The sequence below is a fragment of the Euprymna scolopes genome, chromosome 20 (assembly GCF_053919585.1).
Source record: "Euprymna scolopes isolate OS-2025 chromosome 20, ASM5391958v1, whole genome shotgun sequence".
NCBI lineage: Eukaryota > Metazoa > Mollusca > Cephalopoda > Sepiida > Sepiolidae > Euprymna > Euprymna scolopes.
Window position 1 is genome coordinate 63192838 of NC_136501.1, and position 16986 is coordinate 63209823.

Sequence of the window (16986 nt, forward strand, 5' to 3'; positions counted from 1 at the left end):
ACGTCACTATATTATACTGTTCTCTCCTGATGACCGGTTATAATCTGTAAGATGAAATACACCCCCCCAAAAAACATGACTATATAAAGGTTTACGAGCGAATAAACTGTAAACAACAAACACCATTCTATACAAGTTTAAAAATAAAAACTAAGATGAGGAAGTCCCTAGAAAGGCGCGTTTTCTCTCTTAACAACCGACATTAACTTTATCCGAAATAGATTACTTCACAAGTGAAAACAGCTGATAAACATCATTATATGCAAGCGTATAAGGTAAACTGTTCCTTTCAAACCACAACATCTTCTGTTGTTCGCTTGCTTCATGGCGAGTTTCTGTTACTGTTCTGGTAGTAATTTTTATCCTCCTACGTACTATTATGACGTGTGTTCTTCAGAATGTTCTGATTTATGACCTGCTGTCTTTGTTCCAGCCAGTATGACTCATTTAATATATAAACGACTATATGTCTGCCTGCCTGTCTTTCAATCCGTCTGTCAGTTTGTCTGTCTGTCTGTTTTCATATTTTCAAATTTTATCTCTTCTGCGACTAAAAGTCGCAGAACGGCGCTAGGGGCTAGGGTTGGATCAAATACAATTGTATTTGTATTTCAATTGTATTTAAATACAATTTTAATGTAATTGTATTTGTATTTGTATTTTTAGATTTAGGAATAAATGTATTTGTATTTGTATTTTTAGACTTAGGAGTAAAAGTATTTGTATTTGTATTTCTGGTAACCTAAACGAAAGTATTTGCATTTCAATTGTTAAAAGTCAGTATTTGATCCAACCCTGTTCATATACATGTTGCGTACGTGTACCAGTCTACCAGCCCTGTCCACTTCCAGTCACACACGCTGCTGCTAGTTTAGTGACGATAAGTCTGTGAGTCAAGTAGCTTCAATTCAGGGTTGCCAGCTTGGCTTTTTTAAGGCCAAATTTCGCGAATTTGGCTTTTTTTTTAAGCAGTTTGGCTTTCAAAATTTTTGTTTGTTTTTTTTCAAATTTATGCTTCAAATTTGGCCTTTTTCGGATAATTTTATATAAATATTTATTAAATATGGATTATTAAAGAAAAAGTTATAATAAAGTAATTTAAACAGTTGTTTGGATGTCTAAACTTGTAGATTTAAAAAAAAAACTTTTGACCTCCCACTCCCATTCATGGATTTACACCCTCTCGCACTAAGCGAATCTCACACCTAAATGTTTAATCCGGTTTCACAGTTACTTACTAAATATCTATATGGACCCTTTCAAAGAGTTCACAGTTGAGTATGAAACCATTTTGGGGACATTTTTTAGTGCTGGCGCCTTGTCCCTGCCAATTAGGTCTCTGAAATAATTAATTCTTGTATTTTTCGTTTGAAATTCTTTAAAAGTAGTGTTTTGAAATTAATTGAATTAATTTATTTTTAATTTATAGAAATTTGAAAACTTATAACTATAGCTATTTAAAGTTGTATTTAAAATGAATATTTTTAAGTATTCATATACTTTTTCCTGAGTAGTCCCAAAAGTTTAATTAAAAGTCAATAATTATAGATTTTCTAACTATCTTGGATTAATAGACACATTTGCCTTAATAATGACGCATAGATTGTTCTTGGAAACAAAGTCTAGTTTTAGAGTTATGACTAAAATTAAATTTATCAATATTTTAGAGATATTTTAAGTTGATACCTCCAATCCCCTGAGTAAATTTGGTCTTCTGACGACTGACATAATTCTTTTAAGAATATGATTGACAAATAGAAACTTATTTACAAATTGTACCAATAAATATGGTATGGAAAAAATGGCACTAGTAAAAATGGTAAGTAGATGTGGAGTCTAAGATAATAACCAACTACTTTTCAATTATGCTGTCATCTTAGAAATCTGTCGATTATACTCGCATGTTTACTCATTGTAAGTGTTTTCTTCAGATTTCATGTGTAATACTTAATAGATTGTAACTCCAAATGGTTACTAATATCATAATCGTAAAAAAACATTTATAAACATCTCTTTTATGTAATCTGTCCCCGTTGTCAATCAATGCTTACATTAAAGTGTAGTACCTGCTCTGATGACCTAACTTTATCTAGTCTGTCCTTGGTCGATGAAAGAAAAATTCTTCTAAATTGGGGTATATATTTTTGGCTATGGGAGATAAATGCTGTGCCTTTTACTTTTTAAGGCATTTGGTTTTACAATTTTGCCAGTCAGACTTAGAGATAGAAAAAAGTTAACTACCCTAAAAAGTTATGATGGCCCGAAAATGAAAGATCATTTTATGTATAATTTATATGCGAAACTAATTACTTAATTTAAATTATAAAATATTTCTTTTCTAGATGTTCACAAGTAATCTTTTGAAAAAAAGTAGAATTACATTTTTAGGAGGGATAGCTGAGGGTTCTCATCTACTTTAAAATATAGATATAATTTCATTTTAATTTGACAAACTTCTTAATGTTATCCTGGTGCTTGTCCCTAAAAGTACACAGGTGAAAATATCACTTCCAAATAAATTAACAAGAAAACTCTTTGATATAATTATGCATTAGGCAAAAATATGTTCTACACCAAAAATCTTATCTCCCCAATTTTACGTATTTGCAAATCATAAAACTATGATAAAATAATTAAAAATCCACTCAATAAATATCCTAATCTTTAAACAAAAAACAAACAAAATAAATTACTTATACCAAATGCAGTAGGACTTAATTATCTATCGACCGTATAATTTTAACATGCTGCAACTCTTAATTGTTTTTATATTTCAAAATGTTAATATGTGTTCTAAATGATCTTTACCCAACATTCCTATTATTATTAAACGTTAGAAGTGGTGCAAATTTTGGACCCATTCCAAGAGGCAATGTCGCAAGTGGAAGGAGAAAACATGGTGACACTTTCTTGCGTTGCACCAGTTGTATTTGGCCTTGAACACAGCCTCAAACTATTCATGGAAAGTAAACCAACCTACTGCTTAAACTTGGCTAATGCACTACAGTCTTCTATCAAAAAGAGATTGCATCCGTTTCTTGATGTCATTGCTGCAGCTGTCATGGACCCCAGGTTTAAGCTGTCATGGCTGTCATGTGAAAAAATGAAAAATAAAAATATTTCGAAGATTGTGGACCTAATTATTTCGCAGTCAACTCAGTTGTCTTTGAAGAACACAGTTCAAGAGAGGAAGTTTTTCATGGCCGTGAACACAAATCAAGACGAGGCTGACATGAATGCAAAACGCCCTCGTCTTTTTGCCTACATAGCTGGGAAGCTAAATGTAAGTCCATCAATAAGCGACACTACAGCGGTAAAGGCAGAACTCGATTCCTACTTAGAAGAATGTGTTCTGGCTTTTGACGTCAACCCACTGAGGTACTGGCGGGAAAACAAGAGCTTCAAGATTTTGAAGCCTTTCGCCAGAAATATTCTAGGGTGCTGTGCACCATCTGATTTCGGCACAATCTGAAAGAGTTTTCAGAAAGGCTGGTAATTTTTATACCCCAGAGCGAGCCAAACTTGGCCCGGAAACTTTCAGAGCTCTAATGATGATAAAATGCAATGAGGACATGATATAGAGTGTAATGTAGATGTCAAATTTGGAAGGAAATATTTCTTCTTTTTTCTTCTTTTCTTCGCATATTTTCAGATTGTTTAAATCAGTTATTGTATTTTTATTTGTATTTTGAGATTGAGGAATAAAAGTATTTGTATTTTTAGCGTTAGTATTTGTATTTGTATTTGTATTTTTAGAGTTAGGAATAAAAGTATTTGTATTTGTATTTGTATTTCTGGTAACCTTAACGAAAGTATTTGTATTTGTATTTCAATTGTTAAAAGTCAGTATTTGATCCAACCCTGCTAGGGGCCGCAAATGAATGGATTTTTACGGGCCGTTCTTTTACGGGTCTTTAGCCGGTTAAAATAGTTTTTAAGGGGGTCAAAAATGGAGCAAAATTGAAAAAATCGTTTAACATTTTGTACATGCATCTTAGTTTATTTTTTTTCTAATTTTTCATGTTTAATCGGCTTATATGCGTGTCCCGTTTGTACAATGGTAACGTCACCAGCTTTGAATACTACATTTTCGGTTTCGATTCTAGCTAAATACTTTTTTGATTACTTTTTAAATCACGACTCTATAATAATATATACGAAATCTGGACAAATTAAAATATCATATTTAAGCGTGTTTTATGCTCGGGCAAAGCTCCCCCCTCTCGTAATACACACATATATTTTATGTTAACGCGTTACTGTGAAAACTTACTTGCTTTTGGAAGTGAAAAGTAAAAGAATTTTATTGCATATCTATGCATTCATACTCTGCTGATTTTCATAAACATTTATTTGATATGACCTCAAGCTATGCTCTGTCTCGTGAGGATATTTTTGAAGATTGCAATGTTATTGATATTAGGATTGCAGTAACTTATGCATCGCAGCAAAGCAACATCTAAATGTAATAAAATATACGTGGCATATGACTGTTATATTCATTTCAGTTTAGGTTGTATTTATTCAATTTTATTTATTGTACCTTGAGGAATTGGATTTTTCATTCATTTTGTTACCTATTTATATACAAGGGACGTTAAAAAAGTAATGCCTCTTTTTCTATTCCACCCGAATGGATCAGAGGGATTGTTGCAGATATCAATAGTGTGATGCTCTAAAAAAAAAAAAGCATCTCCTTTCATGGACGTGCGTCAGAAACAGAGATGAGCGTTCGTGCTTGTGTCCTTCACAGCCGACTGGTAAAATCTCAGTCTAGTTTTTGACTGTTTTATAAGCGTTTCTAAGTTCCTGTCGGTTCATTACTTTCACATAAGCTTGTTATTTTTAGGGTTTGAAATGATTTTTGCTAGTTGAAAGTACTTTGAGTTAACGCGTTACTGTAAAAACTTACTTGGAGTGAAAAGGAAAGGAACTTTCAATGAAATAGAAAAAGAAAGAGTGTAGCCATTAGAAACATTTGCTTTTCAGCGTTCGTCGGAATCACTTTTTGATTCCGTCACTATACATATGCCAAACAAAAAATCTCATAAACATTCATTTCATTTATAATTTATACAAATCATTTCATTTATACAAATGAGATGCATCTCTATATACTTGTTCTGTGTAATGAAAACCGCCGCACAAAAGAAAAAACGAAACCTTTTGAATACAGTAACAAAATGATTTGTGTAGGGAAAATCGTAACTTACGAGGTGCCTTCAATAAGTTTTCAGACTTTTTTCGTATGGGCACTTTTATTGATAGTACACACATGAAACTCGAGTCCCCTTCGAAGTAATCTCCTCCGGCTGCAATGCACTTGTTGTACCATTCCAACAACTTCCGGAAGGCCTAATGCAAGTCCTCTTGTGTGAGCCTGTCGATGACCCTCATCACAGCCTCCATCTCCTCAATTGTCTCATAACGATAGAGTCTAAGGTTTTCCTTGAGCTTAGGTGTTATGTTTGCAGGTTGAACCAAATAACGTATAAGGCAATACAAATGAAGACTCAACAAACAAAGGTAGATCAATAAGAAGTGTATTAGGAAAAGTATATTTACAGTATATTTACATAATGGTTGTCAGGTAAGAGAGTCTTAGCTGGAGAACATATCTGCTCTCGGCTCGGCCTTCGGTGGCTTCTGGTTAACACACACTCAGACTAACCGAGTCTTGTTATTTATGTGTAATATTATCCACATATGTAAATGAATGGGTGCCACCACAACATTAGGGAAGAATAAAAAGTCACAGGAATCAAAGTCTGGACTATAGGGAGGGTGGGGAATTGTCTTGATGCCCAACTTCGTCAAATAGTTTGTGATAAGGATGGAGTTGTGGACTGCACACTTGGTATAAACTTCGCGCAAATCTTCCACATATTCAGTTCCTCGCAGAATAATTGTGTGTACAGTTCCCACACTGACATCAAATTGTGCACTTATTGCTTCTATAGACACACGACGGTCTTTATCCATGGAATTCTTTATTTGGCTAATCAACTCTGGTGTTCTGACTTCCTTGCTTGTCTCACACCTCTCATCATCCCTCACAGACTCCCTGCCTTCCTTAAATCTTTTATGTCACTCAAAAACTGATGCTTAATTCATGCAAGATGGTCCAAAACCAGTCCGAAGCATTTCATACGTCTCTGTAGCATTTTTTTTTCAAATGAAAAACATTTACCGCATAACATTCTTCTGTAGTTCTGATATCATTTTTGAAATTCACCAGTTGTGACAATCGGGCTTTAGTAGGGTGTATTCCAATTCCTGTTGTAGCTGTTCATTTAAACCTGAAATCATAAAAATTGGTAAGTCATCTCATAAGATGTATAGTATGTTATTACATACTGAATTTTCAAGAATCTACGACAATTTTAAATGCCTGTACAAAAAATGATTGGAAACTTTTTTAAGGCCGCTCGTACCTAATTAACGTGTGTGTACTTTGTAGAGTTCAGTCGCTTAACAAAAAAAATGGCAACTTACACTTGCTTTTGTGCTTAACGATCACGCAGACTCTCGCTGTTTCTATGCAAATGAGATTATTCCAGCGCATAAAAGAAGCGGTGGAGGAATCAGGAGGTTAAGTTGGAAGAAGAAAAACATGTGCAAAGGATTGTTTCAGTTAAATAGAAAAACCGTAGACGGAAAAGATCACAAAAATTTATTGAAACTAACTTGCAAACTAGAATTTATTACAGTGAGAAAAAAAGTTGGATGATAGTCGAGTGAAGAAAGTTGTATGATTATAAAAAGGCTCAGCTGCACCTACTCGACGTTGTCAAGGTTATATTTTTACATTCAATTTTGTTTCCCTATTTTTTCATACACCGTTTAATTATTTTGCTAAATCCTTGTTTATAAATAAGATTTTAAAATATAAATTTTACTATTATAATAAAGTTAGGTTATTAAATTATTAATTAAACCAAATTGTTATAATTTGTTAAGGTTTCATTATAAAAATTTTCATTGAACCAAATTGTTATAATTTGTTAAGATTAAATTATTAAATTATTAATTAAACCAAATTGTTATTATTTGTTAAGATTTAATTATAAAATTATTAATTAAACCAAATTGTTATAATTTGTTAAGATTTAATTATTAAATTATTAATTAAACAGAATTGTTATTATTTGTTAAGATTTAATTATTAAATTATTAATTAAACCAAATTATTATAATTTCTTAACGTTTAATTAAATTATTAATTAAACTATATTGTTACAATTTTTCAGGTTTCATTATAAAATTATTAATTAAACCAAATTGTTATACTTTGTTATGGCTTCATTATTAAATATATATTTTAACTACATTTTTATAATTTGTAAGGATATAATTATTAAATTATTAATTGAACAAATTGTTATAATTTGTTAGGGGTTTATTATGAAATTATTAATTGAGCTAAATTGTTATAATTTTTTTAAGGTTTTATTATTAAATTATTAATTGAATTAAATTGTTTTAGTTTGTTAACTAAAGGAACGGCCTGCGGAATTAACACCCCCTTCCTCACTATGTTAAGAACGACGTTCGAGATTGAGGGTGTTTTTCCGAAAACCATCCTTAAGGTTCGAGGTTGGCGATGTTTATACTACGCTGGATAGTGTCGTAAAAATACCAAAATTGCAATTTATTTATATTTATGAATAAAACATAATAAAAATAAATAAACTATACAAGTGCAAGTTTTCTTTAATATATATATATATATATATATATATATATATATATATATATATATATATATATATATATGTAGATATATATATATGTATATATATATATATATTCAATAACTTTAGAGTAGATTTTATTTTTTATTTATTGTATTTATACATTTTTTCGGTTTCTTTGTTTGGATATTCGTCTGCGTCTCTTACTTTGATAGGCTTAATCCGGTGACTTCCAGTCGAGCCCGAACCATAATTTACGCAAAATCCCGAGGATCCTGGTCTAATTCTGCTAGCGTGTCCAACTTTTCTAATATGCAAGTAAAAAATGCCTTAAAACTTAAATAAAAATTCTTTTATAACTCCTCGTGCAACGCCGAGAAACGGGTCCTGCTAGTTTCGTATAGCTTTTTAACGTTTAATTTTTAAATAATAAATTAAACGAAATAGTTATAATTTGTTTAGTTTCACTATTATATTAATAATTAGAACCAAATAATCATAATTTGTTAACGTTTTATTATCATATTATTTATTAAACAAGGTTGTTATAACTTGTTTTCCTATAAAAGTATTAATTGAAACAAATGGTCCAAAATTGTTAAGATTTTACTAATAAATTATTAATTGAACAAAATTATTATAATTTGTTAAGATTTCATTATTCAATTATTAACTGAACCAAATTGTTATAATTTATTAAGGTCTCATTATTAAATTATTAATTGAAGAAAATTGTTTTAATTTGTTAAGATTTAATTATTAAATTATTAACTGAACAGCGTTGATAAAAATTTCGTAAGATTTCATTATCAAATTATTAATTGAACCAAGTTGCTATAATTTGTTAAGTTACACTATAAAAGTCATTGAACAAAATTGTTATAATTAGTTATATTTTCAATATTTAATTATTGATTGAACTAATTTGTTATAATTTCTTAACCTTTCATTATTAAATTATAAATTGAACTAATTTGTAATAATTTTAGGTTCCATTAGTAAATGAATAATTGAAGAAAATTTGTGTAGTTTGTTAAAGTTTTGTGATTAAATAATAAATTAAACAATATTGTTGTAGTTTATAAAAGTTTCGGTATTAAATACTTAATTGAACACATTTTTTATGCATAAAAGTTTCTTTATTAAATAGTTTATTGAACAAAATTGTTGTAGTTTATTAAAGTTTTGTTATTAAATTATTAATTGAACAAAATTGTTTAGTTTGCTAAAGTGTCGTTATTAAATAATTAATTGAACAAAATTTTTGTCATTAATTGAACCGAATTGTTGTAATGCGTTAAAGTTTCGTTATCAAATAATTTATTAAACAAAATTGTTGTAGTTTGTGAAAGTTTCCTTATGAAATACTTAATTGAACAATATTTTTGGAGTTTGTAAAAGTTTCGTTATTAAGTAATTCATTGAACAAAACTGTTGTAGTTTGTTAAAGTTTTGTTATTAAATAATTAATTGAAAAATATGTAGTCGTTTATTACAGTTTAGTTATTTAATAATTAATTGAAAAAATGTTGTAATACGTTAAAGTTTCGTAATTCAATAATTTATTGAACAATATTGTTGTAGTTTGTTTATGTTTCTTTATTAAATAGTTTATTGAACAAAATTGTTGTAGTTTATTAAAGTTTCGTTATTAAATAATTAATTGAACAAAATTGTTGTAGTTTGTTAAAGTTTTTTTTATTAAATAATTAACTGAACAATATTGTTGTTGTTTGTTAAAGTTTCTGTATTAAATAATTAATTGAACACATTTTTGTAATGCGTTAAAGTTTCGCGATTAAGTGGTTTATTGAACAAAATTGTTATAGTTTATTAAAGTTTCATTTTTAAATAATTAATTGAAAAAAAATTGTTGTAGGTTGTTAAATAATTCATTGAACGAATTTTTTTTTTTTAGTTTATTATAGTTTCGTTATTCAATAATTTATTGAACAAAATTGTATCAATTTTTTAAAGTTTCGCTATTAAATGTTTAAATGTACAAAATTGTAACAATTTGTTAAACTAATGTTGTTTGAATATTTTCTATGTTTCTGAATTTCTAGATGAGGATTGATAATTCCTATTATTTTGATAATTCGGACTAGAGTTTTCATCTTGAGTGTTATTCACACAACTGTTTGGTTGACGTAAAACTTCAGATATAAAACTTCTGTCAAACAATTTATATAATACACATTAGCCACGACTGGGTAGAAGTTCAATTGTATTTTTGTGTCGCCTTCACTTAGAATTGAACTTTCAACCTCATGAAAAGTGTAAGTTACAAGTACTTTATCCACTTTTCTATTATTTTTTTTTATTATTATTTTCATTGTTATTGCTGTTGTTGTTATTGTTGTTGTTATTGGTGTTATTGTTATTGTTGTTGTTATTATTGTTGTTATTATTATTATTATTATTATCATCATCATCATTATCATCATCATCGTCATTATTATTATTATTATTATTATTATTATTATTATTATTATTATTATTATTATTATTTCGCCGTGGAAAATGCATGACATTTGATGGGACTGTTTTAATTAATACGAAAGACAAGAAAAGCGTTTGTTTGTCCGGTGAGGTTTTTCGGATGTAAAGGAGTTGTTTATTTTATTTACTCGAAGCAAAAATGTGTACATTTGTGCCTTGTCATCGTCCTCATCACCGTGGAAAAATGCATGATATTTGTTGGGACTGTTTGGGTTGATACGAAAGACAAGAAAAGCGTTTTTCTGGAGAGGAGATTTTTTTTCTTTTCGTGTGTAAAGGATTTGTTTATTTTATTTACTCGTAGAGGTGTGTAAATTTGTGCCTTGTCGCAGTCGGTAGCGCCGCGGAAAAATGCATGGATTTTGTTGGGATTTCACTGTTTGAATTAATACGAAGGAAAGGGAAGAAAAAAGAAAAGGGGGAAGAAGGGAAAAAAGGAAAAGAAAGAGAACAAGAGGAAGAGGAGAAAAGAAGAATAGGGAGAGAAGGGGGAAAGAGGAAAAAGGTAAAGAAGGAAGGGAAAAAATTCTAATCATTTATTGGTTATTACTATTGTTGCTATTATTATTATTAGTAGTGGTGGTGGTGGTAGTGTGGTGGTGGTGGTGGTATGTTTTTATTATTATTGTAGCTGTTATTGTTATTGGTGTTGTTTTTGCTGCCATTGCTATTGTTGTTGTTACTACTATTATTATTGCTACCGATAATAGTGTTATCATTGTAAATTTTATTTCTACTGTTGTTGGTGGTGGTGGTAATGGTAATGGTGGTGATAGTGGAGGAGAAAGGTCGGGAGGGGATTTTGATCTTGGTAGGGAACCCTCCTAGAGATGATGTCTCAATAAAACTATCAGTGGTGGTGTAACCTAAAATTTACCAACCCCATTCATGGGAAAATGTCAAATCAAAATATTGAAAATAACGACGTAAATTAGGCTGGAACATCTTGCGATGGTCTCACGTCCGATAGGGGTCCCATTAGTCAACAGGGTGGGTCCTGCCATAATTATACAACTTTTCGATATTCTGAGGAAGTGGCTGGATATAGGGGTGGGGGGGTGAGAATTGCCAGAGAGGGTCCCAAGACACGAAGGGAGTTGGAACAGGAAATGTCAAAAAACCATGGACGGATAAGAAAGAAAAGTACTGTGGGAATACTTTGTAAGAATTTGAAGTACGAAATCTGGTGGAGATATCCGAAAAGTGAAAGAAGAATGGGAATTGAGAGGAGGAGGAGCTAGAAGTGTCGCGAGTTTGGTATCCCAGTTAAAACAAATTAAAAATAACAACCTACTTTCAGTGATTGCAGGAGAAGAGATGGAACGGATGGTTAGGAATGAAATGAATAACGAAAGTAAAATTGATGAAACCAGCTCTGATGAAAGAACTGAGAGAGTGGAAGTGCAGAAGGGAAATGTAAGCGATGATGGGAGGCGGACAACTGAGGAGGTATGGAATCCTATGGTTAGGGGAAGTAATAAGAAGGAGTTTGAAAGATCTAAAGCAGATGAGATCATTGACTCTGAGACAATGGAACCAGTGAAAAGAGCAGATGTATGGCGAAGAAGTGATGAAGTTCGAACTTTGACTTCTGTAGAAAAAGAAGTACTTCAGAAGTTAAGAGAGGTTTTTCTTAGAGACGAAATCATAGATATTCCAAGCATGAAGAGTAGTGATAGGCGGAAGGTGAAAAGCGAGGTAAAAATAGTTCAAGGAGTAATTTGCAACCTCATAAAAAAACATATCGATTATGGAACTTAATGCAGCGTCATACATTATTGCAGAACGTCTTGGCTTAATACAGAAAAAAAAGAGAGAAATGAAGGAAAGAAGGCCATACTGTAAGAGGCGGCTTCAAGAAAGTATTAAACAGTGGCAGAAAAATATTTGTAGAATCGAAGAAATAAGAAAAGGAGTTAAACTAAGACAGAAAGCGAAGGATGAGCTTGAAAGGAGGTATAGATTGATGGAAAAGGGAACAACAAGTGTTCTAACAATGTTGAAAGAGAAGATCCACACTGGTGGTATGAAAATTCGGAGCTTTGTTGGAACAAGTGTTGCGTTTTGGCAGAACAACCTTTTCCGGGACAATCAGTCTCAGCTGTATAAAGAATTAAATGTTAGTAAACAGACGGGAAATAACAACACTCCAAATGCCAAAGATGCCAGGAAGTTCTAGAGTGGGATTTGGTCTGTCGAAGGGCGATATAATAAGAAGACTAACTGGTTGGGAGAGGTCAGAGAAAGGCTATAAGGAATGCAGCAGATGAAGAACGTTGAGATAACAATTGATGACGTTAAGGCTGGCATACGAAGGATGACAAACTGGAAGGCACCTAGTCCAGATGGCGTGATGGGCTTCTGGCTTAAACAGTTTCAATGCCTTTATCCACCTATAGCTGCTGCCCTGTATCGTAGAGTTGAGAGATGTCCCTGATTGGCTTGCTAAGGGAAGAACAACACTGATTAGGAAAGATCCTGCAAAGGGAACAGATGCCAATAATTATAGACCAATTACATGTCTACCACTAATGTGGAAACTGTTAACTGAAATCTTTGCAGAAAAAATTTATGAGCATCTTGAAAGTAATGGTGTTTTCCCTGACGAACAGAAAGGGTGTCGGAAAGGCTTGAGATGTACCAAGGAGCAACTACTAATTGATAAAGCATTCATGCAGGAGAAATCCGAGTGTAGCATGGATCAATTACAGAAAGGCTTATGACATGGTTCCTCATTCATAAATACACGAAACACTATTGATGATGAAGGTTGCTGAGAATGTGGTAGGGCTTTTAAAGACAATTATGGCTCAATGGAAAATGGTGCTGACAGCAAACAGAGAGGTGATGAGGCAGGTTGGATTTAAACGTGGAATATTCCAAGGAGACTAGTTATTTCCACTTCTTTTTGTAATGATAATGATGCCACTGAGCATCCTCTTGAAGAGAGAAAAACTGGGGTATAACTTTGGATCTGGTAACAGACGCCTCAATCATATACTGTTTATGGATGATTTGAAAATATTCGGTAGAAATGAAAAGGAAATAGAGAGACTGGTAGAACTTGTGGGGACATAATCGGAAGACATCGGGGTGGAGTTTGGGATTAGTAAATGTGCGGTGCTGGTGATGAAAAGAGGAATAAAGGTTCATTCAATGGAATATTGCTGCCAAATGGAGAAATCATGAAAGAAATAGAAGATACAGGATATAAGTGTTTGGGAGTGCTGGAGGGTGTAGGCATCATGAGCAGAGTAATGAAGGAGAAAGTCAGGAAGGAGTATCTTAGAAGAGTGAAACTAATTGAAAAGTCAAAACTGTATGGAGGAAACCTAATGAAAGCAGTGACTGCATGGGCAATCAGTGTTTTGAGATACAGTGCGGGAATTTTAGAATGGTCTGAAAGGAGTTGCATGCTATGGGTACCAAATCAAGAACAGTTTTAGCAATGTTTGGAATATTTCACATTCAAAGTAGCGTAGCAAGGCTGTATCAAAAGAGGAAAGACGGTGGGAGAGGATTGAAAAGTGTAAAAGATTGTGTTAGAACCGAGGAGATGTCGTTGAAGGAGCATGTGGTTAGAAGTGAGGAGTAGATGCTTAAGGTTGTGGGCAATGAAGTGGAGGTATGTAAGACCAAGGCTGATTATGTGAAACGTATGGATAGAGAAAGGGCAGAGGAACTGACTAGGAAGAAAATGCATGGACGGTTCTTCCAGGATATAGCAGAAGTGGCTGATGAAAGATCATGGCAATGGCTTAGAGCTGTGTATCTGGCTAAGAGTACTGAAGCTTTTGTTTGTGCAGCACAAGAGCAGGCATTAGGAACACGATTGTTCAAAAAAGTGGTTCTAGGAGAGGAAGTTGCTGCAGAATGCCGGATTTGTGGTAAGATCTCAAGGTCAACTGCGCACCTTGCAGCAGGGTGTAGTGGACTGGTCCAGAGAGAGTACCACAAAAGACACAATCGCATGAGACTCCAGATATATTGGGAGGTATCTAAGCAGGTTGGGGTGAAGTGTGCTGGAAAGTGGTTTGAGGAGGTGCCTTATGAAGTGAGAACAAGTGAGGATTGCAAGGTAAAGATATGGTGGGACAAAAGTGTCATAACGACCAAGCAATTGGAACATAATCGTCCGGATTTAGTCGTCATTGACAAAGTCTCAAAAAACTGGCAGATTGTAGACTTTTCAGAACCCTGGGACAGGAATGTGAGAGAGAAGGAGAATGAAAAGTGGAGCAATTATTCTCCATTAGCCTTGGTGATAAGGCATATACACGGGGTTAAAACACAAATAATCCCGGTCATAGTTGGTACACTAGGAGTAGTATCAAGTCGTCTGGAAGAACAATTGAAAAAACTACAAATCCCCAATGTTTTAGGCGACCTTCAAACCTCTGACATTATAGGTACCACCAACATCCTTAGGAAAACCCTTGATTTTTGAAGCTCTTGGTTTGAAGACAGGATTGAGGGAAATCCTCTGGAAATGAATTCCATCCCTTTCCAGAGAATTGATAAACGAAATCATCATCATCATCATCATCATCATCATCATCATCATCATCATCATCATCATCATCATCATCATCCTCATCATTATTATTATTATTATTATTATTATTATTATTATTAAAAGCTTTCAAAACTTCCAATCTTTTAATATATGAGGATTTTTAAAGTCAATTTTTATGACTTTCTATTCCACAGTTTTAATACTTATAAATTCCTTTAAAATTCCAAAGGGTCACGAAGTTATTCATTTTTTTTTTGCCCTTGTTTGTGTTGTTGTTGTTGTTTGTTTTTTTTTTTGTTTTTGTTTTTTTCAACTATGAAAAAAAAATTTCAGATGGTTGACTTATTTACGAATTAACTGAAATGCTAATGCATTGGTGTATTTAATTTCGTAATTAAATTATGTTTTAAATAAGATTTTTTTTATTTCGCTTTATTTTACTGCGACTTGATTTTAGTAAATAGTCGATTAATCGCAATCTTTTTATATATATTCAATGTACCTAGCTGCGAGTAACAAAACACGCAAACACACGAGATAACATAAATATTTGGAAAGTTTTGTTATTCCGTTAATTAATCTATTTAGAAATATCTTCAAAGACCTTGGGAAAGATCATATCAAACTAGTAAAGGGGGGTAATTTAATCTTTTTCATGAAGATTTATCTCCCTTAGAGCATAGCGTAACGGATTATATGTTCAAGGGGGGCAACTTCATAATTCTCATTTTTCTTTAATGTTATACGGCATAATTACGCTGACACATCGGTCCTCATTAGATCACCGTAGTGAACCTGGTCAGCACTAAAATGGGTGATGATTTGAGAATAACGTGTTGTATTCGCTCTTTGCTTATCTCCACATTGTGTCCAGTCATCCTGGACTTCTCCTTGCCACTGGAATCAGGCAGGGCCGATTCACAAGAGGTATGGTTGTGCAATGTGCATTGCGCAATTCTTTCTTCACAATTACACGCGCAAGAGTACACAGGAGGGGTATCTATTGTCCCTATTTACTATGCCTCCCCACGGGACAGAGTTAGACACCAGGGTCGTTTTTTAACGTGGAGAAAAGGTACAAAAATAAAAAAAATTGTCTTAGTCGTGAAGGACTGATCCTCCACCGAAAGAGAACAAGAAATGGAAGTGCAGACTGCAGCACTGACTGCAGCACTGCAGCAGTAGCACTGCAGCATCTGAATAACAGATACTACACTTTGATCTTGACCAAAAGGCCATCTATTGTCTCTCGAGACAAAACAGGGCCCACCTTTTTTATGCAAAAGTTAAATTTGAAATATTTCACAACAATAATTAGTGTCGCAATGAGGAAAATTGGTATTATTGTAAACGAAAACGCTCTCCTAAGTCACACACATACACACACACACACACACACATATATATATATATACATACACTCACACTAGTTTTCGCTAGTTTTTTTTTATATAATTGTGAGGTGAAAGTACGGAATAGTTTTTTTTAATACCCCCCCCCACACCTCATGTTCAGAATGTCTTTTAAGGTTCTATTTTTTAGAGAAGATCTTTTGAGAAAACCGTTTTTAGGTAAAGAGTTTTTGTGTATGAGCGAGAGAAATATTACATAATTAGCAAGCTGACTGGCATTGCTCAGTCTTAAAATATGCATAAATATTTTACTTTAATTAAGGCAGAAACTGGGCCTTCTTAGCCCGATCAGTTTTGGTCAATGTAGGGGAAACCTTTCATACCAATTGTCGCTACCAGTTCCCCCACCCTCCTCGGGAGAGCTGGTCCCCCTTTCCCCTCCCTCTCTCCCTTTCTCTCCACATCAAAAAATGGCCTTGCACAGTGGGGAAGTTAATAAATACAAACTGGGACGTGTGCATGTGAGTATTATGGGGTTTTTTCTAAACAGTTCATATCTTGTAAATAAAAGAAAATACTCGAGCTGAGAAACCCAAACCTAAAGACATTGAGTCAAGTACGATAACCATTGGGCCAGCTTGGCACGTTCTTTAGAAAGTGTTTTCAACCCTTAACATAAGGAATCTGTTGTGTGAATCATTCATGCATGCGCATTCATGAAACAGTCAGCAAACAGATAAAAATTCTGAAGACCCCCACCCCAGGTACCAATTTTTCAAATTTTAACTCCTTAGCAGCCCTTTTGTCCGGATGAAAACCAGATAAAAAGTTTTCCATATGTCTGAATGCATTAAATACGAAATTCCTGGAGTATATAGGTTGAGAATTGTCCTCACACACACACACACACACACACATATAT